Below are 24,773 nucleotides of genomic sequence, written 5' to 3' on the forward strand. Positions count from 1 at the left end.
GGAAATGCATGTCCTGATAAGGGAATGGACTTTGGATTGACACAGACCTGAGTCTCAATCCCAACTCTCTCTCTCTAGCCTGTATACCAGCTTCTGAAACCTCTGAATCTCAGGTGGGTCAGCTGTATATGTGGAAGAAAGACCTTCTGAACTCACTGTGGTTAAACTTGGGCTAATACAGTGATTTTCTAGTAATAGAGGGGAATTTTGTGACAATAATTGAATAATTGTATTTTTCCAAGGGAACAAAAATCAAAGACTCTATTTTGAAATTTTATTGCAAAAAAAAAGAAAACCCACCCATTGGAGTCACTTTTGGTTCATCTGCCAGTTCCTAGGAATGAGGTCATGATAGCTGAGAGCTCCATGCCAGCCAGTGTGCCCTCCAGAAATTGTCTTACTTGATCCTCAAAACAACCCTGAAGGGAAGTCCTTCTGCTGTCTCCATGCAATAGACGCCACATTCAGGCACACTGAGGAGGCGTGACTTGCCTGAGGTCACATAGCTAGTACTGGTCAACTGACCATTGAGCCCAGGAGGTTTGACTTCAGAGCCACACTCATTGTTTCTACCCAGTACTGTCCACCAGTGAATAGAGGACAGCACAAAAGAATCACGAGCCAACAAATGCTCATGGGAGACACGCTTTCCATGGACACCTACTCCCGTGATGTTAGAGCAGACTCCTAAAATATTTGCCTTAGTGAATTTTCCTAGTTTGTACAGAAGCTGAAATATATCCAGGGTTCAGAGCTTCCCTCAGAGAATATTTGGATTCCCAGGCCCATTGCAGTCTGAATAGGGCTGAAGCAATTCTGATATAGAATTATATGAGGGAAAAACAGATTGCCTGGTATCTAGGCCATGATGCACTTTTTGTTCTTGAGGACCTTGCCTCAGATGTATGCAATCGTTACAGTCCCTAGAATGCTTTGTTCGCATGTATACAGTAGGGATTCCATAAACGCTGTTTATTGCAGGGCTTCTGAAAACACACCTTTAGAAAGCAAAGCATCTGACATGTGAAAATGACCATCGCTCATTTCTGTTCAGCTGTCTCACCTGTGATGTGGATGTGGCCCCTCATCATGTATGATTGTCTCATACATGTTGCCTTTTGCTGGAGATAAGCTCTGAGTGGTTTTACTTCCATGATGCTATCATCCTCCTCTTTACATGAATGTGACCACCTACTCCCCAGCAGACACAACCTGGCCATTTCGTGATGTGTATCTTTCTTTGTCATCCTGTGTTTAACCAAGAGCATTAGCAGACACTGATGTAGTATTTTCTTTTCAAGTAAGATCCTAGTTCTGAGGTGGACTGGAGATGGTGGGGTGGGTGGTTTCTGTTCAGAGTTCCAAGCCTCCATATCATTTGGAAAGGTGAGATACATGTATGTGCTTAATGCCACGGCTAGACTCATTGGGAGAAAATACCTGCAGACTTAAAAAGTCCCTGGAGAGTATTTAATTCAAGGCAAAAGTTTGGACTGTTGAGAACTAAAAGGAAACTTTGCAGCCACAGCCTTTACTAACTTAGCTACTTCTCCCCATCCTTCCGGCATATTCGCTGGTCTGAGCACTGGTCTGGAGAGGCTGGAGGAGCAGGCAAGTTGGGATACACAGATGCGTTATGGGAGGCACCGTCAGCACACGCACTGCAATTGCCAGGCAGACTTCTGTGCCTTTAACTGGTTGTTAAACAGAAAGCAGGATGTGCTTATCTGACTAGCAACTCCATTGGTAAACACTCCGTCCCAAAGTTCAGCATTCTGATTTTAGGTGGGCCAGTGTGGGACTGGAGAGGTGGTTACCAGGGAACGCCCGCTCCGGGCAGGTGGGGAAGGGTGAGGGAGGGAAGGTTGGCTGCAGACTTGCTGAGTTGTTAGACAAAGCCTGTAAAGACGTCAGCGCAGGAGGGGGGCTTCGAGCCTTTCCATCGCACCCTTCGTCTTGTGCACATGGGGAAACTGAGGCCCAGTGAACAGGACTGTGTGTTTGAATACTTGCCAAAGCTAACATGTGTCAGTAACACGCCAGGCACTAGGTGGGATACTTCCTGCGTGTTCTCTCACTGAATATCTTGACAGTTCTGTGCAGTTGGTACTAATGTCCTACCCATTTTTCAGATGAGGAAACAGTGTCAGAGAATCAAGCTGCTTCTTCAGGGCCAGAGAACTCAGAAGTTCTGGGGCTGGGGTGTAGGGGCAGGTGGAGCCCCTGCTGTTGCCAGCTCGTGCCCAGGACTGCCTCAGCAAGGTGGTCCCAGGCACTGCTTGGCCTGACTCTCCTGGAAGCCCATCTGCTGTGGATGATGGGGTGTGTGTGTCACTGTGTATTAGCTTTTGATGGCAATGTAACTAAATAGTGTGGATGGAGTAGCTTAAAACAGCATGTATTTATTATCTCACAGTTTCCAAGGAGTCCAGACCTAGTTTAACTGGGTCCTGTTCTTAGCGTCTCACATGTCTGTGATAAAGGTTTCAGTGAGGCCTAATGTCCTCTTGTAAGATGGCTTGTTCAGAATTCAGAGAATTCAATTCATTACAGTCTTAGAACCAAGGCCCTGAGTTTCTAAAGGCCATCCTCTGTTCCCTGACTTGTGGCCTCCCCTCAGCAAGGCAGCTTGCTTTTTCCAGGGCAGCGGAAGGATCTCTCTGTCCTCAGGTAGAGCCTCAGCCCTTCTTTTTACTGAGTGCACCTGATTAAGTCAGGCCCACCAAAGATGCTCTTGATTATGTCAGTGCTAACTGATAAGGGACTTCTAGTACCTTTGCAAAACGCCTTTCCCCTACAGCCTAATCAGGGGAACGTTCATTTATCATATCCTGATCCATTTATCATATCCTGATCCTTATCATGATCCATATGATCATAATTGATCATATCAGGTCCTCCCCATACCCACTGGAAGGCCATAGTAACCAGGAGACAGCTTAGTATTCTGTCCGCACAGACGCTAACACACAGCTGATCGTTGAGCTTCACGGAGGGGCAGAGAGGAGGAGGCAGGAGTGACTGAACTCTCGGCCTGCCGTGGCGCACAGGGTGTGTGTAGAACAGGAGACGGCGGAGAAGCAGTGTATGGGAGCAAATGGGCATGGCGGCCCTGCAATCCGAGGCTGCCTCTGCTGTTTCCTAGGTGTGACTGTGAAAAGGTTATTTGGTATCTCTGTGCCTAAGCTTCCCTGTCTGTAAACCGCAGGTGCTGATACTTCCTAGCATTCTGTGATGGCACATGGAGTAGTCGGCGTTCAGTAGGGCATGGCGTGTGGTGAGGACTTGTCACAGGTGTCAGCGTGTTTGATGTCTCCTATTTGAAGATCACAGGGACATAGAGACAGAAAGATGGAATTACTTTTTTTCTGTGGGGTTGCTGGAATCATGGGCCTTCGAGGTGGCATTTGTGAGTTCAGACTTTGCGTGTGATATTGGATTGGAGTTGCGGAACTGAGTTATGGTTTGTTGGGAGGCGCACTGATCACCTGTGGAAAGAGAGTCAGGGTGATGTAGCAGAAATAAGAATATCCTTAGAAGTTCTGGGGCCAATTTTGCCAGTAATTCTCTTCTTGGGCTACCACCCGCTTCTTTGGACCTCAAGTTCCTTGTCTGTAACAAAGGCCCTTGGGAAAAGGTAGGTTCTGGGATTGGCAGGCTCTCTAAGGCGCCTACTAGGTTTAAATATCATAGTTCTGTTGGCTGGTTCTCTGCACAGGGTATGACCCCAAAGTAAGTAAGGCTGTTTCTTTAGCTCTGTCCAAAAAATAAGACTATGTAGGCATGCCTTCCCTACTGGAGACGTACTAATGGGAATTTATTTAGCTGGTTGCTGGGCTTTCCACCTGTCTTTCTCTCCAGTGCATTGGTGGCTATGTCCACTTCCCTTAAAGTTGTCCTTCATGTCTTCTTCTCAGTGGTTACTTTTATAGGCTGCTTAATGTAAAGTGAAAGAAGACAAACTTTAGTGCCCTTTTAGGTCTTTGGGTGAGTGGACAGAGATGAGCAGAATTCAGAAACTCCTTGGCCTGTTTCCTGTACACACAGTCCTTCCTCCACCAACCTTGTTCCCACATTGAATTAAGTAACCTGCCTATGATATTCTCAATCCTGATGCATGTACTAGTCATTGTCATTTTAATTTCTGTTGGTTGGAGTGAGGGTCTTTCTTGACAAAAGAAAATCAATAAAATACAGCATTGCAATATCTACTCATAGCATGTATTTTGCAGGGGCTTGGATATATGAATTAATCCCACAAACAAATTTGTGCCTTAAACAGTCAAACCCCCATTTGATAGTTGAGAAGACCGAGACTTGAATAAGTGAAATAACTTGTCCGGTGGTACAGAGTAACAGATGGTCGGGCAGGGATTCGAACACACATGGATCTGCCAAAGTTTGTGCTCTTATCCAGCAAGGTAAGCAGCTGGAACATTGTCAGTGATTTTAAGCCTTGGAGCCTGCCCTTGACCCCCATCATGCCTGCCTCATCTCTCCTCAATATAGCACACAGTTCAGAATCCAGGAGAACTTCCACACCCTGAGGTTGAAAAGATGGAAGCAGTGTAACTAGCTTCAAAGGACTGTATCTCAGGAAATACAAAAGGAGAAACAAGGATCTCTGTTGGTGTCAGCCACACCACCATGCCAAGTTCTCAAGGTTGAGCTAAAGGAAAACTCTGTTACAAATGATACATCTGATCTGCTTGTGGTAAGGACTCATAACTAGAAAATAAGCATGTGACAGTTCTTCATTTGAGTGTAAACCTAACTCATTAATTTAAATTACGGTGCTTTTGGAACAAAGAGGGGAAACTATAATAATAATAGCAAGTAATGGTCCCTTTAGAAAATGTAACAAGACATCAGAAATTTTGTTCTTTGGGAAGTTGGAGGATGTACTTATAGTTAAGGATTAATTTTCACTCAGAGAGATCAAAAAGGTCTCGATGAGTAAGATATGTATCGAGTTTCAGGTTGGTTGTATTTTTTTTTCCCTCTTGCCAGACTGTCTGAAACTTATCTCAAGTATCATGGTAAAAAGAGAAGTGGCGGGTAGACACAAAAATGTAATAGATATATTTTGGGGATAGAATATGAACTGCTTTTCTAAATGCATATCAAAAGGAGAATTTATTCCAGTTGAGTAGGTTTAATGATATAATTTTACCATATTAAGTCACAATTGCTCTTTAAAAGAAAATAGAAATGCATGCATTGCCACTGACTGCCGGGCTGTCCCCTTCCATCCAAAAGCATCCTCCCCAGTACCTGTTGATGTCACCTTGGCTGACACCACAGCCTGTCTGTGGCTTTCCTTTGAAAATTTAGGGGAGGGAGGGGGAAGGAAGGAAGAATAGTCTGAGAAATAAAAGAGTCTGCATCAAATATTTGCCATGGTTTTGCCAAAATCATTTCCTGCTTTTAAGCTGCCAAGCTGAAGCTTACATGCAAATAGATGGCACCTCTGACTGTCTGGAACTGCATTGTTTCTTAAAGTTAGATCATGCGTCAAGATGATTGGGATACCTGAATTAGTTGGGGACTATATAATTCCCAGTGTTGTGGATGTTGATAATCATTTAAGTAAATAGTCATGATTGCTTTTGTAGCTAAGTGATTTCTAACCTCATTGTATCCCCCTCTCTACATATGAGCACGCGCGCGCACACACACACACACACACACGCGCGCGCGCGTGGAAGGGAAGAAATGATTGCATATTTGGGTGAAAACAGAATGAGAATCCCAATCACACTTCTGGATTTAACAGAACCTGATTTTACATCATGAACTGAATTCATTGATTCAATGGAGGCATAGCTCATCTATGAATTTACCATCTAAACTTGAGAGTATGAACTTCCCTGTCTCTTTTTTAAAATCACACTCTAAATAATGCTTAGCTTATCTGACAAATAAAAAGCATAATATAGTTTTAAAAAACATTTTATTGTCTTTTAAAAATATGATACTTGCTACATAAAAAGAATATATCATATTTCATTGAATCTTTTATAAAATCTTTATTTTATATACTGGTAATAATATAAAAGTGAAGCAAAGTCAGTTAATCCATAATCCTTTCTTACCTCATCTCTTTAAGAGGCATCCCAGTATTGGTGACATTAAATGAAAAGGAAAAGAAAACCAGTGCACCTTATAAGCTATTAAATATTTTATTCAACATGCTTGATAAGTTATAAAGCATAATATAGCAAACATTCCTGAATCCTCACACCTGATCAACCCAAGACCCATAACTTGCATTTCTTCCCACAGCCCATGCACATAGGTGACCCTTCTCTTAAATTTTGCATTGATTATTGCTTTGCTTTTCAAACATACTTAAGCTCTTTTTCCTGTTTACCTGTAAATCCGTCAGGAGTAGAGGCCACCTCTGCTCTCTCCCACTGTGACCTTTGGTGTCTGACACAGAACCTGGCCCAATGGCTGGTAACTCTTACTGACCAGGTATATGATTGTCTGAGGTGTACCCACAGTGACCGTACCTTACAAGATATCGTTTAGACACCGCTGCCTCTGGGCAGCCTCTCTGACAGCCTGTCTGTCTGTGTGACTGGACACAAGCTTGCCTCCCTTTCTAACTGTGTCAGCAACCTATCTTCATTACCAAAGCTGTCCATACATCCCTTTCTCCTTTCAGTGCTGCTAGCTCTTTCTCCATCCCCGCCTTCCTGCCAGGTTGGCTTAGGTGGAATCCCTATTGTTGTGGTTTGGGGCCTGACGTAATAATAAAAGGTAGCATAGGTGAAATAATATCTGGCACTTTTTACATCTGTTCTCAACAAATTGACCTAAAAGAGGTCAGCACTATGACTGTTCCCGTTTCACAGATGAGGAAACTGAGATTTGTCAACATAAGCAATGAACATCTGTCAAATGAAGGGAGACAATACTGTATCTACATTATTCTGCCTGAACACACTTCAGTTTTTCTCTGGAGCTCAAGGCTTTATGCCGATCCTTGGGCATATTATTCAGAAACAAATGGGGGGGACAATTAAATGAAGTACATACAAGTTTTCTTTGAGTGTGGTTAGCAACTTTTTTATTGTTTGAGACATCTATATTTTCTTTCATATTATTTACCTAATTTTCTTCTTCTTTTTTTTTTTTTACCTAATTTTCTATTGGACTTAACTTATTCCCTTATTGTTTTATAGAGATTCTTATGTACCATAATATTTAGACCTTTTTTTCTAAGTTAACTATAATATGCACGTATTTACCCCATGTTTCTGTGATAGAATTTGGAATGCTGTTTTAGCCATATTCAATTTTAATATACTTTTATTTTTTAGTGGTTTAGTTAAATATTCTGAGATTTTTGTTACTATACTCAGAAATGCATTCCTGCCTCTGGGATGACAAGAAAATTTCCAATTTTTAAAAATACTAAAAAATAAATTCAGGTATCAATTTTAAAAAATATCTATTGTCTGTATACACCACAAAGTTGTCAGGAATCTGAGGTGGCATCTAAAATTGTCTTTAAATATACTTTGCCTTTCACATGTACAAGAATATTTCAAAATAAAAAATACATAAAATGAAAAATAAATTCATACATGACTAGGATCATAAAAGAAACCCCCTACCTTGGTGTACAATCACTTATTCATTTGGTTATTGACTCTTCCTGTTTATTTAGCCCCTGTGGTATACAGAGATGATTTAGACTAGAAAATACTCCTGTTAAATGCAGTGGGGATTCCAGCAGTATGAACTGATGCATCTTTTCAAAGGATCCTTCAGGCTGCAGTACAGAGGAGAGATTTTTAGGGGGCAAAGAGGGAAGTAAGGGGAGACAGGTAGGGCAGTGATACCCACCTGTAGTAAACCCAGAATTTGGTCAGAAGAAGCAAGATTTAAAGCTGACTTCTGCGAATTAGGGCCAGAGCACCATCGCTGTTGCGGAGATGCTGGCCAGTTCAGGCGTCCTGATGAAATACTACCTTGAACCTGGAGCAGAGCGGGACTTTGTGCGGGGGACCATTCCCAGCAAAGCTAGACAGGTGGCAGCCCCGCTCGCTTGGCGCCAGCAAGTGGAGCGGGCTCACGGATGATGGATGGCTTTACATTGTTCTGAACACAGCGCAGAGTGGGGGCGGCGGGGGGATGACCCCTGGGGAGCTCAGAGAAGTCTCTGGGCTTTTCTTACACGTTGTCTTCTCCTTAGTATCCAGCCAAGGTATTAACTCTGTGTTCCAGCCACGTTTCCACCTAGAAGTCTCATTATTGCTCCATATACTCTTGTCCACGGTCTTGGTATTTATATTTTTACACATTTTAACCTCAAAGTGTCTGGACTTTTGGTGAAAATGAGACAATTAAAATAGTTTGCAAAGCATAATGAGGGTTTTTTTCTTTTTAAAGGTGGAAAGAATGTGATGACATGCAATTTATTACTACGCTCCTCCCTTCCTTAAAGGTCCATGGACATTTTCTGCTCAATCAGTGTTGTATTTTTTTGCACCTCATTTTATAACTGATTCTTCTCCTTGACTTCCCAGTCTCAGGAGACAACAGTATTTCTCTTAAAAACCCAGAGGGCGAATGGGTCCTCTGTGTGTGTTGATTTGCCAAGACAATTCTCATGAAAAGGACTAGGATTGCTAAGCCATTTTTTAATATAAGGAGGTCTGTGTTTGGGCGTTGAAATTAATTTCCCTTATCTCACCATACAAATAGCCACCCTGGCTTTTTTGATTTATTATCTGGGATGGTTCAGCAGCACTAAAAACAGAGGACGGAAAGACATCACCTTTACGTGGCATCATCAGTCACAGCATTAAAAGCATCACCCTGAGTGGGTTGCGTTGCACAAGCTCCTGGCATGCCATGAGAACACCCTGTTTTTGTCCAGTGTGCCGGAGACTTTGGGCCCGGTCATGAAGTCCAGGCTGCATTTTTTCATTCTTAATAAGTTGCCCCCACCCTAAAATCCTTCTTGTCTTTCCTCCCTAACATAGTGTTAAAGGAACTTTCTAGATTGCACATACAATCCCTGACTAGAGACAAAGTATTGACTTGGAGAAAAAAGATATTATTTTTATTTACTTTTTAGTTTTTTTATATATTGGAATATAGTTGATTTGCAATGTTAGTTTCAGATGTACGGCAAAGTGCAATTAAATTATATATATATATCTTTTTATGCATGTATCTATATCTTTTTCAGATTCTTTTCCCATATAGATCATTACAGAGTGCTGGGTATAGTTCCTGTGATGTACAGTAGGTCCTTGTTGATTATCTACTTTATATATAGTAGTGTGTCTGTGTTAATCCAAACGTCTTAATTTATCCCTCCCTCTCACCTTTTCCCTTTGGTAGCCATACATTTGTTTTCAAAGTCTGTTTCTATTTTTCAAATAAGTTCATTTGTATCTTTTTTTAGATTCCACATACAAGTGATGTTGTATGATACTTGTCTTTCTCTGACTTCATTTCCTATGATAATCTCTAGGTTCATCTATGTTGTTGCAAATGGCACAGTTTCCTTATTTTTCATGGCTGAGCAATATTCCATTGTATAAATGTACCACATCTTCTTTAATCCATTCATTTGTTGGTGGACATTTAGGTTGCTTTCAAGTCTTGGCTGTTGTAAATAGTGCTTCAGTGGACATTGGAGTGAGTAAAAGATGCTTATCTCAAAAGATTGTATGCTTTATGATTCCATTTATATGACGTTCCTGAAAAGGCAAAACTACAGTGATGGGGAATAGATGAGTGGTGGCTGAGGGTTAGGGATGGTGGGAGGGTGTGAATATGAATGGAAGCACAAGGAAGTTTGGAGGGTGTCGGAGCTATTCTGTATCCTGATCGTGGTAGAGAGTGTAATGAATGTATACCTGTGTTAAAATTCAGGGTACTGTACACCTCCCACACCCCAAGAGTCAATTTCACTATTTGGTAACTTAAAAAGAAAGAAACCGGAACCCCAGCTTGTGCACATGCTCTGCAAGTTGCAGCATCTGTCTCATTTCAGACAGCTGCTTCTGGCATTCTGGCCCCTCCTGTCAGGTCCTCTACACTCCAGGTCGCTGGGGTTCTCTCTGCCTGGGAATCTCTCCCACCTCACCTGGGTGCCAGGCATCCTTCGCTGCTCAGGTGTAGGGACCCAGCACTTGCTCTGGGTAAGTTGCCTCTGCACCCCTGCCCCTGGTCATTTGTAGGGGCCACCCTTACCCCCTCAGGGTGACTTCAGGAGAGTGATTTTATTGTTTACTCCCCAGCCCTCATAGGAAGGTGACAAGTAAAGCAGTGAGGATGAGAAAGAAGTCAGTGCCCTGCACTCACAGGCGAAAGTCAGCCTTTATTTTTGTTTTACTTATGTCTGTTTTCCTGGCTGCGCTGGCCTCTGACCCCCTGGCTGAAATTCCTTACCTCCTTTTGCTCTTTCAGCAGGGGAATCCTCTTTTCTGGCTTTGCCAAAACTACATGTTGAAAAGCAATAAATCATGGTTTCAAAGACCTTGATAGTCTCTTTTTTTCCCTTTGAGCAAATGTAAAATTATGTGGCAAAATCATGACTGCAGAGGGGTTTTCTCACCTTTTTCCTCAGAGATTAGATGGGTTTTATAGTGTACCATGAAAAGGCATTAGTGGTAAAATCCTTTTTATGGATATATTTTTGCATATTAGGTTGGCCAAAAAGTTCATTCAGGGTTTTCCATAACATCTTACAGAAAACCCAGAGTAAACTTTTTGGCCAACCCAGTATTTCCTGAGCCCCATCTTCCAAATTTTTCCAAATTCCCTTTGGGAAAGAACAGACTTTTTGGGGGGAAGAAAAGTAGTTTCTATTCTGGCATCCCTACCAATAGTAATAATAATAACACAACAGTATTTCTATAGTGCTTACTGTAAGTGCCAGACACTGTCCTAAGAAGCAGTTTATATATTATTTCACTTACTCCTCATGGCAGCCCTAGAAGATAGTAGTGTCATGACTTCCCTTTCATATGAGTGAAAACCTCAGCACAGCACAGGCAGTTACATCAGGGTGGGGTGAAGCTGGGATCTGAACCCAGGCCATCTGGCTCCACCTTCCAGATGACTGTGGAACAGATGGAGGAAGGAAGATGGGAGACCTGGTTTTCCTCCCCAGGGCCCCAGGCTGACCTCTCTTTCCTTCTCTCCTGGAAGGTGTCTCCACCCCTCTGCATGGTCTGTAAGATGCTTCAGAATGGTTTGGGATGCTCCTTTTCTTCTTCATCCAAAGATGATTCCATATTTGTCTCTTGATCAGTATTAACACAGGTCTTTGGAATAATTGGAAAAACGAGCTAAAAATCAAAAAGACTCACGAAAGCAGTACCAAAACCACATCACATCTTGAATGGTGCTTTTACAGCTTTCAAAGTCCTCAACTCTGTGTTCTTCAAAGATGCCCCTCATCACTTCCCATTATCATCATCTCTTTTTTCAGGAACAGAAGATGAGGCCCACAGAGAAGTGAGCGGCTTGTCCTAGTTCACCACATTGGTCCTTTTAGGACTGGAAAGCAAGCTCAGTTTTTCCTTTTCCCCTTCTCCCGTCCTCTCTTCCATTTAAGTTTACTCTTTGAATAAGAGAAACTGTTCCATTTACTTAAGATACAGGCAATGTAATTTCATCTTTTTTCCTACGTATAATGATTTTCTTTTGCTGTGTAAACTCATCACCATGAACGTAGCAGCTTAGGACATCCATTTGTTGCTCTCAGTTTTGTAGGCCACAGGTCCAGACATAGAGCTGCTGGCTTCTATGCTCAGAGCATTAGGAGGTTGCATGTGTCAGAGGGGTTACCCAGACTGAGTTCTTGTCTGGAGGCTCTGGAGAATAATCTACTTCTTAGCTCTGTCAGGTTTTTGGTAAAATTCAGTTCATTGGGTTTGTAGGACTGAGATCCTCATTTCCTTGCTAGTATGAGTCAGCCCGGGGCCACTCTTGGCTACTAAAGGCTGCCCACAGTTCCCATGTGATCGCCTCTGGCAACATTGGTACATCACATCTTTCTTGACTCTTAAATGTTGAACTTGCTCTGTTTCTGATCCCTAAACCCTAATATAAACTGCAAAATATGAAGTCCATATGATTCTTTCAGGTCTGCTCAAATTATCTCCCTCTCCTAAGGTCAGCTGATTTTGGACCATAATTACAGCTGCAAAACCCTTCAGATTAATACCTTGATAGTATTTGATTGAATATCTGAAACAAAGGGTAGGGATGTGGAAGGTCATCTTAGAATTCTGCCTATCACCAATGCATTACAGCATTATAAAGAGGTAAAGACGGGAAGAAGGGCTAAACTCTAATCCCTTTATTTTTTAGTAGTAATTACATAAATTCCTTTTTGTCTTTTGCCAACCTGATGCGTTTTGTATTTATTAGGCCATTTGATTAAAAGCATATTCATAATCTGTGCAAGCTTTTTGTCTTAAAAGAATTGCAAAAAAGATGAGGTAGGCATAGTATTTTTGAACAACACAATTAACTGTCACTAACTATTTGGTAAGTTTTTAGCATTGTTTTCACATTTTTTACCATTGTTGGAACCTATTCTTTTCCATCTCCTTGAACTTTCTCCGTTCCTGGGCTGTGTCATTCCCCGTCTACTTGCAGGTCTTACCTTAAATACCACCTCCTCATGGACAAATTTCTTGATGGCCTTACCTAGTAGCTTAAGAAGGACAAGTACGTTAAATTGTTTTATTCAGGCGTCCTTTGTAATGACTCTCTAATTACTTCCGGATTTGTGGATTGCCAATATCTTATCTGTTTCTCATAGACTGTAAACCTTGCAAGGGGAACCTTCATAGGCCTCGTGCCCAGACTGTGCTTGTTCAGAGGAAGCATCAAAAATGATGTGTAAATGGAAGGCTTTATAGAAAAGGTAATATAACATTTGTTTAGAAAAGTTGCTAGAGTAGTGAACCAAGTTAATCATGAGGTCACTGCTAAAGCATTTGTTGTGTGAAAAGCACCCAAATGACTGTCATAAAGATCTTGAAAGAAAAAAACAAACAAAAACAACAACAACAACAAAAAAAAGATCTTGAAAGAGGGGAGATTCTGAGGAATGTTGGTGCCAAAGAGGAACAGTTTCCATCTTGTCCTTTGAAATAGGCAGCGCCACTGGATAGGAGGTGAGTGAGGTGTCTGCAGATTACAAACCACCTGATGTTTGGAGAACAGGTTCCTGCTAAGTTTTAATGCCTCAGGACGGAGGCCTGTTTCCTCCCGGCTCACCTTTGAACAGCTCCTCTCTCTGATTTTCCCCTAAGCTTCACCTTCACCTCCAAGCAGTCCTTCACCCACTTAGAAGCCATTTGACCTTGGGCAAGTTAGCCTCCTTGAGCCCTACTTTCCTCCTCTGGAAAATGAGTACAATAATTCATGCCTTGAAAGGTCATTGGAAGGACAGATGGGCAGTGAATGCAAACGCTTGACTCACACTGAGATTAATAAATGTTATTTCCATTATTAGACTCTGCATATCTGACATGGAATTGAAGTGCTCATCTTAACAACTGATTTTTTGGAAATTGTTATAAAAGAAAGGGTTATGGTAGATTGTAGGGTCATTAGAGAAACAGTCTTCTTACTTGATTTTTATCATCATATACTAACTAGAGACTACCTAGTTTGACATCAACGTATTTTATGTACAACTATCCTAAGCACAATTTATCTACCTTTTTCTTCCCCCCCTGTTGTTGATTCAGAAGTCACTCCAGAGCCTTTGTACTCCTCTGGGTTTTTGTTATGAACTCCAGTTAGCATTTTATTATAGCCCTTTAGAAGTATTGGTCACTAGCAAGTTCTGAAAAGCAACTTGTGTCTGTATGTTCACCTCTTCTCATTCCTTAATATATGATAAAAAAAAAAAAAAATCATGTGTTGCACTAAACACAGACTGGCTTCCTGCACCCAAGCCCTTCCCAGTTGCTCCTCTTTTTGGTGGAGGACTCACCCACTCCAGCTTGTGCTGGGAAGTGATAGAACTGGAGCAGTAGTATCCTTGGAGCCTAGGAAGTGAGGTGAGTGGGCCTTCAAAGAGCTAATTTGCCATAAAGTACCAGAAGTTGTTCAGAATCAGTCAAGCTCTTCTCACATTTCCGAGGAGACTATTTTAGGGAGCAACAAGAGCAGAATAGATCAATTTACATTTCTTCTTCTTCTACCACTGTAAAAGCACTTATTTGATGAATTCTCAGGGCCGGTTAGACAGTATCAGCAAATACAGTGATGGGAGCATAGAGCCAGCATCTGTTTTGTTTATTATGTGGATGGTTTCTACACTCAAAGCTGCATTCCTGTCTTTTCATTTATTTTGCCTGCCTTTTAATTCCCTGAGTGTGATTTAGAGGAGTCCATGCGTCATTTTGTTGCAGTGGCATTGGAAGTCTGTATTTCTGATTTAATTCCTGCAGTGTGAACCCAGAACCGAGGGCCGGGAGACTCCTGTGCCCCAGATTAGCTGGGAGAACTTGGACAGTCGGCTCAACATCTCTATCTAGGTCCCAGTTTCCTCTCCTGTAAAATGGGACTGTTCACTTCTTATCAGGGGGTATAATATAATAAAAGGAAATGCCCTGCAGATGTGAAAAAAAAAAAAATTTAAACGCCATGCACCTTTCATTTTTATTTTTAATCTGAAATTAACATGCGAAATCAGGATGCTGCCATTTTCAAAGTTGTTAGCCTGCATTCATCATATTTCTAGGTGAAGTATCTGAAAGTGATTATAGGTAATAAATATCTTTTTTTAAAAAACTTATTGCAGAGGCAGTTTTTCCACTGTTAATGAGGGTAATTTGACTTGGTTGAAGGATTGCAGTTCTTAAGAATTAATGCACTAATCCAATTCAAAGATTTAAAGAGATCTAAGATTTTTCACAGGTCGCGTGCTAGTGAATGTGCTGCTCTCACATAGCAGCTAATGGACTTGAACGCCAGTCTGTCATTTACTGTTCCCTCCCCAAGAGCAGCTATGCCCTTGGTAGTGAGTCTACTCTCCAGGCATTGCAGGTTATTTAGAAGTGTGGTGTATTTGTAACACTTTTGAGAGATAGTTCCTATTTCTCTCAGCCCCTAGTTACTATAAAAACTGGGGTTATCTTTCTTAATTACACGTCTGAATCCTAATCTGCTAAGGTCTGAGGAATATCAGACTCAGAGCAGCTGCCTTCTTGCCTTTCTTTTTCAGAGAAAGGTCTTTTATTTTATTTTGTTGTTGGTTTGTTTTTTTTTTTCTTCAGTGTATTCTTTTTTTTTTTTTTTTTAGTGTATTCTTAAAAGCTAATTCCTGTATCATTGTATTGGTACCTATAGGTTAATTCATGTGAAGACAAAGGTTACCTTGCATGGTATTCATAACTTTCCATTTTTGATAATAAGGTGTTAAGAAGAGCTAACAATATTTTGTAAAGCCTCATTTGTAAAGGATGGTAGAAATGCTCTTCATTCCCAGTTCCATTATGTTTCCTAAATACGAAAAAAATCCCATTTTGAAGCAATTAGAAGTCTGTTCTTCTCTTTGCACGTGTGTGTGCAGTCAGGAACCTTTGTTCCTTAATTAGGAAAAGAACTAGAGCTCATTAATTGTGGTTCCAAGTGATGTCTGCTCGATTGTTGGGGCACTGGTACATTACAAAGAAAGATCTAGTCTAAATCTGAGAGGCTACCAGCATTTCTGAGAACCAGTAAAAGATAAATAAGCATCAGAGGGTCCTTGTATGGTCGACCTCACATCCTGGCCTGTCCTTGAGGGCCTGGCTAGCTGCTCATCAGTTTTAAAGCCACAGAAATTTATGTACTCACAGAAGGGGGGAAAGGGAGAAGGTGCAACTTAGGTAGAAATATTGGCCTCCGTTTAAAATCTATGATCCTTAAAAAAAAGGAGAAAAGAAGTCAAGAATCTCTTTCCGATTTTTTGATACTTAGAGGATCTCATCTGGATGCCTGTAGATGTTATTGAAAGTGAATGAATTGCTGGCAAACATGATAAAAGACAGATATCCTAATGTTTTCCAGGCTGATTTTCATTGCTGGCATGAGCTTGGGAGGCATTGCAAGAGTTCTGAAAGCTAAAACTCCCAAACTGAATTGGCAAATCCTTAGGCCCGCATCTTTGTCATCAAAAGAGAGCCCTAATTTCCACGACAAGAATAGACACTTCCCCAGCCTCCAAGACAGTTAATGTACCTACATGTTCCCAGAAATATGAGTAGTACAAACGGTGGATGCATCTCACTCGTCAAGATCTGGATTCCAGAAACAGGGAGGTGAGCAACTTGAGTGGAAACTCTCTGACCATGCAGATGATGTTGTCCTGTGGGTTGGCTGGCCTGGCGAGGGAAGGCTGAAATGGAGGATGAGAAGAAGGAAGCCAAATGTCAGTTTGGAAACCATACAATGGAAATTCGCACCTAATTTAAGGGGCAGTCGCTTCTCTTCCAGAAGATTCTATGCAATCAGGTGGCTACCATCCCTGCCAGAGGATTAACTGCCTTTGCCCTTTCATGTTGATGGAGACATTATTAGCAAAAGGGAGCACTTCGGCAGAGATCTGGCAAGTAAAGGCATGATACCTTTCCCCTTGTGCGGATAATGGTGTGGGTCAGAAACAGTGATTGTGGAAACAAATATTTCCCTGAAATGTTCTACCATTTAAAGAGGCATGTCCAGCAAGCAGACATGTCTTTCTGTATTTTTACATAATAATAATACATATTTTATATAATATAATTTATATATATATATTTCTCCACTAGTAATCTTTTTTACTTTGTATTTCTCAGAGAAAGAAAAATCGATTTTAAAATGTAAAAACCTGTTCTTCAATGGACGATGCAAAAATCTCATTGCAGTATTTATTCCAAACCTGCTCTCATAATGTTCAGTCAAGGAGAAAACAGCAAAAAACAGTTGTTGATGGACTTAGCACAGAACTGGATTAAATAAGCATTAGTCTACTGAAGCTGATTACAGGAATATGAAAATGCAGTATCTTAATGGTACATATTTTTATGTGGCAGCTCAGTTGCCTTTCATTTTGCAGCTAATATGTCTATTCTTATGAGTCATTTACTTCTTTAATTACCTTTTGCAGGCAAGGCACCATGGTATATTAATGTGAATGATTTTTACTGCCAGTTTATCATACAATGCCCCAGAAGTTGAAAGGCGTAATTGACTTGGAAGAACAGCTCATGAAGGAAACAATATTTAGTTGACAGTTTTCCTTGTACTCTCTGTTGACGTTTATGAGTTTACACTATGCTAAAGGAGTAATAAACACAATTTTCTTTCAATAACAGGAAAGGGTAGCTTCTCAAATACATTTGTGGAAAAACACATTTGTTCATTTCTTGAATAATATGGAAATAACACATTTCCAGTGGTAAGACCTCTCAGATTGCCAATTGAATTAAACCTTTGAAGGTGCATTTATAACCTGTCTCGGAGCATTAGGAGATATTAGGGTTCATGTGATTGAATCGATTTAATGAATATTTAAATTATAGACAGATTTGGATAAATCATATTTAAATCTGGGTGTTAGAGGAAGACTATTTGACCTCATCCTCCCAATTTCTAGAGGGAAGGAAAGTGGGAAGGGAACTGGGGAACTGTCTGGAGGAAGATTTTCTTTCGCCCAAAGGGAGGGGAAGTCTGACAGTACATTTTAGGGGAAAGAAAAGGGGGGTTCGTCAGTACAACTCCTTATAAGGTCTGGGCTTTGAATGGTTAAACTCAAGACCTGGGTGGGTTGCTGCTGTTCCGGGGTCTGGAATGGTGCCTTGAGTTGATGGGGGCAGTGAGCAAGTGCTCTTGTTTTTAACCATCATTTCCAAGGTCCCCTGGGCCCTCCACTGGCTCGCTGGCTTTGGGTAGGCCCTGGTTTGGCACATCGGTTTCGAGGGAGTTAAACTTTTCACAGTTTTCTGGATTGTTTGCAGTTCAGCCCTGTGCAGCATAATGAAAGTTTTCTAGCCATCTGTTGTTAAGCTGGCGGAGAGCAAGGCCAGTATATCCAAACAAAGTTCTGGCCTGCTGTAAACGGAACCTGTCGGTTCAGCATAGCTTTCCTGACCCCTCCAGCGGACGGGGCCGCCCTTGGTACCAGGCACTCACCGCATGGAGCTTGCAAAAGGGAACTCTTTTCGGGGTGGGGGGTGAGGGCCTGTTTACTTTTTCCCTCCATGTTCCTCTCACTGGCTTGGACTAGTTTATACTTAATCTTTAAATGGATAAATGGTTACTTGTGCCCCCTCCTTTTTTGGAGAAGGAAGAATTCGGTCTTCATAGGAGATTATACCTTTTAGAACAAGGTGTGAGCGTATGCAATGTGTGTGTCAGGCACCAGCAATTTAAAAGGGTGTTTCTACCCAGTAGTTTTTGTCTCACCATTTTGTCTTGCAGGATTTGGGGACAAATAGTCCAGGCGATAGAAGCTCCTATATTTATTACTTAGCTTATATAACTAAAAGTGTTTCATAACTTTAAAAGGACTCCCACCCTCCCCTTTCTTCCGCATTTTATATTTATTATTAGAAGTTTAATACACAGCATAACTTAAGAGAATAGCCGTTTGAATGTGCTTCCAGCTCTGTGGGGTGTTCCCTGTCCTCTGCTCTTATTTACAAGGCATATTATGTATGTATTGCTTTTAATTGCCCAGCTTAACCTTAAAATCGTTTCACTGTTTTGTGTTATTCTGTAATAGGTTTAATTCTTACTTCCTGTTTCACAGTTTGCTTGGCCCTGTATGAAACATTCCTGCACATTCAGATCCTTGATGTACATATATGTCTGTCTCAACACCTGTCTAAACCTTCCCCTGACTTCTGTGGGTTTCCTTTTGTTACTGACACCTCATAGGTGCTGTTGTATTTTTATCTTGGTCCTGCTGCAGGGTGTTTCCTGTCCAGCATTGGTTACATTTGTGCTCTGTTAAGAGAGGGCTCTGGGGAGCCATTGTCAAACCTCTGTATCCATCTCAGTTGATTAAAATATCCAGAGAGAATGGCCACTGTCACTGAATAACTATGTCAGCCACTCCCCTGGCTGCCTTAGCCCCTCTGGATGAGAAACAGACCACAGCCCCACAGAGTAGTTACAAAGAAAAGAGGTACCAAAAGGATGCACATTTGTCTAAAGCACCAACAGGAGGGGGTTTGGATTCAACTTTAACTGCTATCCAGGAATGTACATGGGTCAGAGATACCGTAAATGGCGGTGGGGGGCAGAGGGGGAGCAGAAGAACCAAGGGGATAAAAAAGGAGATGCAAGGCTTCTCCTTTAAGGGACCAAGAGTTTTACAAGAGCGAAAAATATTCAATTTAAAATTTAAATGAATGCACTTGCTTGGAAATACCATACAGTCATAATCTGTTTGTAAGGTGACTGACATATAAAGTGCTTTTTTGTTTTAAGGTAAAAAAAAAAAATGTATTCGGGGTAGAGTTTCGGGTGTAAATGTCAGGTGCAACGTAACGTGTGTTCACTCCAAGAGTCAAGCAAATAACCTTGGCATTTAGGACACTGCCTTTTAGAACATGAAATTGTTTTTTGTTGTGTGTTCTCTTCTTTTTTTTTTTTTTTAAAGGAGGACTACATTAAGGGGTCACCTATTAGCTGTGTTTTTGCTGTCTTAAACTCAGCCCTTCTGTCTATTAAAATCAAACCACTGTGTAAACATTCCAGTGTTGTTCTTGGTCTCTACAATGGCCACGGGGATCAGGTTTCACCTGCCTGCACATCTTCAAGCAATTAGAGCAATTAGCGTGAAGCCATTTCACATTCAAGGATTCAAGGTCTACGGTGACATTCAAGTCCAGGAGAAGTCTGAAAGGGAGAGAGAGGAAGCGGCCCAGAGCATGGCTACTCTTCCATGGCCCTAAGCAGACAATTTCTCTTTTAAAAATGGTAACTCTTTAATGATATTGTTATGAGGTTTTTAAAGGACAGATCAAAAGTTGTTTGTATCAAAAAACCCCAACAGTCATTTAATTATACTAATGAAGGTCTTTATACATGGCAGATTTTTTAAAAAGACTTTTAATGGTCGTGAGAAATGAAGTGTTCCTGTTCCTTGTATCACCGTGGGGGTGACAGCATTCTTTGCAGAGGAAAGATGCATTTTATAATATATAAAGGAATTTGCATTGCGCTTTACATGGTAAACCTCCCAGTTTGGGGTAAAGGGAACCATTATAGCAACGTCGAATATTTAGTTGGCAGACTTTGGTGAGTAAGTATTAAAAGCAACTTTTTTTTTTTTTAAAACGCTTGTAGAAGAATAGTGACAACTTTCATATATTGAACTAGTACAGTTTAAAGACAAATGACCAACTTAGCACATCAGACAGCTATGAAAGCGTGACCGAAGGTGCCTTTTAGCAAAATCGGCTCAGAATCTGGGAGGGTTTTCGTTGTGTTTGTTTGTTTTGTTTGTTTTTCGAATGTGTAGCTTAGTTACCCAGGAATCTTGTTTGCGTGAGGCAAACCCTAAACTGATTACAGCTTTTTAAATTGGTTAGTAGATTTTTAAATCCACGTTGCGCTGTTGGGTTATTATGCAGAGATGAGGGGAGGGGCTAATTTTCAAAATCCATGGGTGCTGCAGGAAAGATCTGGCTCTGTACTCCCTGGAGGTGTCTGCAGTCAGGAGTAACCGCAGGCTAAATTATAATTTGGAATTCTGTGGTCCTTTGACCTGATGCTGCTGGTTCACATTCAGTGTTTGTTAACAAACAGCTCTAAGCACAAAATTGTTGGGAGAATTGCTTTTTCATTATACGCACTGACTTTAATTAGAATAAGCGGCTTATTTTTAAAAGAAATAATTGTGTGCCTCTAAGAAAGTTCTTGCCATAATTCCTTTATGAAATTGCCTTAGTTGACTTCAAAGCGAGTAGGTGTCGAACAGTTCTCTATCCATTGCCCTGAACACATCTATCTGTGTGACGGGAGTCCGGAGCATTCCTGTTCATTCGGTAATGAGCCATTTCTAGGTAACCGGGCTGCTTAGAGTCCTCTCACCCGGGCTCCAAGCGCTAGAGCTCTCCTGTTGAGGGCTGGCTTTCCTGGCGCCCAGGCTGTGTGCCTTTTGAAACCGAGTTACAAATCAGATGCAGACGGCGCTGATGCCATGCCGCATGCTGGACACTGAGCAAGCTGAAGGTCTGTCTGTCTCCCTTGCCCCTTGGAAATGGATTGCTAGGAAGTCATTTGCAGCGTTTGTAACTAGACTGGCTGAGTTAAACAGGAACATTTGAATTGGACACTCCACCCCTTCTAAAAGTGGAGAGGCAGGCATCTGAGATCTGCAGGGCTCAGAAGGGAGGTAAGGCAGTAAACCAGATTCCCCCCCCCCCCCTTTTTTTTCCTTCTAGCCTCATCCTCTGTTTCTCTGATCTGCCTTTTGAACTGTTTTTGTGGCTGATCAGTTCCACCTAATATGCCTCTTGATTTCTGCTATTGTAATACTCAGGCGACATGCTGTTCTCTTGGTTTTTATAAGCTTTAGATGCTTCTGCCTGTCATATTCTGGCGGTTTATCTTCAGCGTCTGGATTTGCTTTCAGACTTGAATGTCTATCAAGCTGCCGTTGCTTTGAATGTGAGATCAAAAGAAGATGAATTCCAGTAAAAAATTTCCTTCTATGAAGAAAAGATTGGGGCCTATGTAAACATCCCACTGACAGTTCCCAATGAGTTATTTTCGCCGAGTGTTAGCACCTGGATGACAGACAGTCCAGCATTCCAGGCTCAGTAACGAATCAGTTGCTTCCATGGCAGAGGAGCATTGCCACAGCAGCAGTGCGTTTTTAGAAGGGATCCTTTTTCTTCCTCTTCCCCCTCCCCCTCGTCTTTCCCTTCTTTTTTTTTTTCTTTCTTTGAATATGGCTGTTCAACTCTTCATCGTATTTTTCAAGCTGACTTCTCTGCCTTCAGCAGTTTACTTTTCTTCACAATATCTGTCAAGTTACTCGGGTGACAGAAGACAGGACTTTGATAATTAGTTTGGGGGTTCCAGAGTGTTCACGTAGACAAACCAGGCATCTGGAGATAAACAGGTAGTTGGGCTGATTGCAGAGAAAAGGAAGAGCAGCAAAAGCAAGCTCAAGGGCATGTCCCTGGAATGCAGGCGATGTGTTGTTTAAAAATACATGTGACAAAATCCTCTAAAGTCTGCAGAATCTGAATTTTCTTTCTTCCTTTATTCTTACCCCCCTTTGAGGCATCCTGCCGATGTTAATGTCATCACAAAAATATCTCATGAGCAGGTTTTCCAAAACCCCGGTCGCTGTGTGTTTGTCTGGGTGAATGAGCTGTGTTTGGCTAGGGCTTGGACTAGCCAGGGCGCAATTCTGATGCTCTGTCCATGCTTGCAGACCTGGAGTGATTTAGATACAGTGTAGCCTGAATAGATTTCTTTAAGTGCTAAATGCAACTTTGAAAATTACCTGCAAGCTCCAACTGATCTTTCAACTTTGAAAGTGAAGAATTACTTGAGGAATTCTTGCGGTTTCTTTGTCATTTAGTGAGAGCCCAGGCAGCTACTGTGGAGGCAAGCGTCCCTGAGGTTGCCTACAAAGGGCAATGTTCCAGTGTGTTTTCTCCTCGAGTGTACTTCAGCCGCACAGGACTTCCTGTTTATTCAAACATCTTTTTTACCACTCGGCAACCCCCGCTTCACAGAAACAGCCAGAACCATCGACAGCAAGAAGACGGAAATCCAGAGGCAGACAGTGTGAGCTCTCTCGGTCAAACTCTTCATTTTCTCTGTAAGTGTCCAGAGGAAAAGAAAAAAAAAACCCAAAAAACGGAACATTTTGCTGGGTGAAACTTTTAAAAGTAGGGATCCACTCCTGCACGGACATTCTGAAGGGCAAAATTAGATGATCCAACTTGTTTACTGTTCTTCCCCCCACCCCACCCCCACCCCCATCAAAGCCGTTTTTCTTTTTAGAGCCTTGAGAGGACCGGTTCCTTCTAACTCCTTAGTGATCCTTCTGACTCCTTAGTGATTCAGTCTTGCTTTCAAATGTGTCTTCGGGTAGTCTCAGCTAAGTCAGCAGCCGCGGGTTGTCAGGACCAGTCTAGGGGCTTGAACGGAGATTAGAACCTCACTCTGCTTATTTGTGATGGTGTCTTGTGTCGCCTTCTTTTCCTTCCTGTTATCACCAGGAGTCGGGGGTGTGGGGATGGTGCCTTGGTAATTCTGCGTCTGCCGGCTTGTCCTCGATGCATGCATCATGACCCCGTCGTCGTTTGTGCATCGGTCTTGATAATATTTGTACCAATTTCATGCCAATAAAAGTCAGACTGCTGAAACAAGCACGGTCATTATCTCATTCATATTACTATTGTTTAAACGGAGTGCACTGCGAAAAGGAAAGAGAAAGCCCGCCTCACTTTCTGAGATGGCTGTTAACTTTGATGTGGGAAGGGTCTTTTCAGAACGCTCATCGTGGATAATTAGGATGGCAGGGAGAGCCGTCGGACCCGGGCTGCTGCTTCTGTCTGTGCCCAAGAGCCATGTGGGTGCTCCTGGGTCCTTTCTCTTGAAATGACTTTTTCAAGACATGGTTTGTCATTTTTTTAAAAAGGTTCCACCTTTTCCTGTCTGATGTGGATATCCCTTGGGCTCCCCTCCTCTCTCCCCACACCCCTCCCCCAACCCTGACCCCCAACTTCGGAATAACTGGTAAGCCAGGTGCTAATTTTTTTTTTTTTTTTTACTATGTACTGGTCAGGGAATAGACAGGAAGTAGAAAATTAGCTCTTTTGATCTGAAGGGAATTGTTACTACTCTAAACCTTGTTTGTTAGTCCCCAGACTAAATATACTTAAATTTTAACCTCTAAATCAGCCATCTATTAGAATAGAAAAAGAAGTAGGCTCCGCCACTGTCCCCCCACCTCTCAAGGAAGAAACATTTCAATACATAAAATAAGTAAGTGCGTGTGTGTGTGTATGCGTATGGCTCTTGCTGGGCTGACTTTTTTCATGTTCAGAAGTTGTTCTACTTTGTGAGAAAAAAAAATTATGTTTGAGACTGCCTTAAGGACAATTTGTATAACAGTAGGAGTAATTGCAGGGAAAATGGAAAGAGTGACTGGAGATATTTACTCAGATGTTAGTGTAGGTGTGGGGGCCGAAAACCCAGTGTGGGAACAGTGGGCTGCTTTTCTTGGTATCGCAGTCTATTTGATGACCATCAAATTTCCCAGCTCGCTGGTTTTGTTTTTTCTGGATGGCATGTTTGATTATTTATCAGAAGGGGAAGGGAGTAGCTGAAGCAAATAAACATGTGACCAAGTTCTGTTTTGTTTTCCACTCAGAAAGCCGTGCCCTTTAACAGACATACAGAAAAGAATAAATGCATTGTTTTATGATAAAAGGAAATTATATGTGTCGTTTTCTTTTTTTTTTTTTAAGGCAACCAATTTAACCCTTAAGACTCAGGAGCCTGCAGGCCTTCTGAGAGTCTGCCCAGCTGTTACTGAGAATTAATCTATTGCGGTGGATGATTTTATGGCACAGGATTTCCCAGGATTAGTTGTGCTGTAGTTTGGCTTTTCTAGATGCTTTCCTTAGTTATGCCTGCCTCAGTAGCTCTGTTTTTATGATGTGTGTGAGTGAGAGAGATAGAATGTATTTGTGTGTGTGTGTGTGTGTGTGTGTGTGTGTTTTAAATAACGATGCCATTGGGTAAATCAGCAGTTGTTACAGTTTTGTTGA

The 24,773-nt window shown here is 41.7% G+C and overlaps 1 protein-coding gene across 9 annotated transcripts in view; it reads left to right on the plus strand.

The window, feature by feature from the left end:
• FOXP1 (forkhead box P1) overlaps positions 1–24,773 on the plus strand; it is a 611,760-nt gene that overhangs the window by 418,350 nt on the left and 168,637 nt on the right. The window contains exon 1 of one of the 9 annotated variants that reach the window (XM_043886579.1): positions 22,400–22,813. The exons of the other annotated variants lie outside the window; for them this stretch is intronic. The gene's annotated coding sequence lies outside the window, so the exon portion shown is untranslated. Of the gene's footprint in view, positions 1–22,399; positions 22,814–24,773 lie in introns of those variants that run through there. 9 annotated transcript variants of the gene reach the window in all.

Source organism: Cervus elaphus, chromosome 24, assembly GCF_910594005.1.
Source record: "Cervus elaphus chromosome 24, mCerEla1.1, whole genome shotgun sequence".
Lineage (NCBI taxonomy): Eukaryota > Metazoa > Chordata > Mammalia > Artiodactyla > Cervidae > Cervus > Cervus elaphus.